Below are 2,046 nucleotides of genomic sequence, written 5' to 3'. Positions count from 1 at the left end.
TTGTATTGCAGGGCGCTGATCTCCATGACATAGCAATTAAAAAACTGTTGTTAAACTTATGATTCCAAGGTCTTATTCTTTCTCAGAGATGAAATTTGGGTCATGTCTTTCTATATATTTAGAAGTTGGTGGAGAAAAGAATACTACATAACAATAAAACTCGAATGAATGTCAGAAAATATTTTCCCAAATGAAGAAAGAAAACATTAATTAAGGACAAATAGACAGCCGAAGTGAGAATACCTCAAAACAAGAAGATGTACAAGCATATAAATGTATATATATGGATATATGCCATTGTATTTATAAGAATACATGCGCATTACAACCGGTGATGAGATAGACAATAAAACAGATAATAGTGAAAGCTACGTATTAGTATAAAACCATATGGTTTGGCATGGTGGGACACATGCCTTGGTTCGGTCTATCTTTCAGTGCCATAATAATCCAATCTATACCTACAACATTATACAAATTACAGAAATATACGAAGTGCAGTTTGGTCATGATTTCTATAGATATAATTTTTGGTTGAAACGTTTATATAAATATTTATATAATGATGGATCAAATGAAAGAAGATACATAGAGAAATACCACCAAAAAACATATAATATAACTATAGGAAGTCTAGCCGCGCAAATGCGCGGGTCTTCCCGCTAGTTATATCATTGAAAGAACCTTTCACATACGAATTTAACGGTGTGCTTTGTGTAAGTTGCATGTCATACATCATTGCTCTAATATTTGGTCAAAGTTAGCATCAAAAAACGCATTAGGCCCTATATAGATGGAAGGAGGGAGTAGCTTTGAATAGCATTTGGATAGTAAAACGGGGCAAGACTCTCTCTTTGTATGGTCTGAATAGTTTTATTTTTTTCATTTTCTTTTGGTTGACGGTAGTGCGAATTGATTTGGTATGTACAAGTACAATATTACTACACGTTAGGCTTGTCCCTAAAATTCAACCCGCGTCTTGTTACATCCCAAAATTTCAGATATCTTGCTCCCAAAACTGGCGCCTTCACAACCCGCGCCTTGCTATCCCGAAATTACAACGAGCACGAAAACTCCCTCCAGCTGCCAAATCCCGACACGCAAAATCCCCCTTCTAACCCCGAGCCGAAAGGGCCGCTAGTTCAAATCGAGGGGGGGTACTTTTGTAACATCCCCAACAATTTGGACAAGCGCGTCCCTAAGTCATGCTTCACCCCCTCCCATCGCCCCCTTTTCGCCATTCGAAATCCCAGGCCACCATAACCTCTCCGCTCTAGCTGCGAAACCCCACCCTCCTCCGTCCGCCACGTCACCACTGCCTAGTCGGAGCCTCTTCCCGGACGACGTCGTCCACCGTAACAGCTCGACGTCCCTCGTCCACCTCCCGGGATGAGGATCCGTCGTCCATCTCGCCGTCCCGCCGGTTCAGCCGCCCCGTCCTCCACCTCCAAGGAGTTGCTCCGACGATCGCCTCGTCTATCGCGGCTGGTCCATCCCCACAGCGCCGCCTTAACCTGCTCCACCAGAAGCGCAATATCCTCATCGACTCCTCGGACGAAGCCGAGGCCTACTCGGCGCCACCAAAGAGGTTGTACACTCATTGCACCGCACCTTCTCCTTAACTCGACCTCCCAACGCCGACGGTGCTCCATCCCGCACCCCCAAGGAGCAGCTACCTTGAAGCTAGCGCCGCGGGCAACATCTCCACGGTGGCTCTCCCCCAGTGCAAGGCCCCTTCGGAGGTGGCGTCCATACCAGCCGGATCTGCTGCTGCTGCTCCGGCTCTCGCTCGCTCGCTCGCGCTGCTGCTGCTGCTCCGGCTCTCGCTCGACCCCACGCCCGCCCAACTACTGCTTCTGCTCTCCCCCTCGCTCGTGCTGTTGCTCAGCTCCGATTAAGCCAAGCTTAACTCGACTGAATCGACTTTTGGGTCAGTCAATTTTCAGGGGTTGGGGGGGCTCGCCGAAGTTAAGGAAGAACCACCCGCAGCAGGGACGAGGGCTCGTCGGAGAGGTACCACGCAATCTATCTTAGGGTTCAGGGTGG

This window comes from Triticum dicoccoides, chromosome 6B (genome assembly GCF_002162155.2).
Source record: "Triticum dicoccoides isolate Atlit2015 ecotype Zavitan chromosome 6B, WEW_v2.0, whole genome shotgun sequence".
NCBI classification, from domain to species: Eukaryota; Viridiplantae; Streptophyta; class Magnoliopsida; order Poales; family Poaceae; genus Triticum; species Triticum dicoccoides.
The sequence above is the reverse complement of the archived record's forward strand: the minus strand, read 5'-3'. Positions refer to the sequence as shown.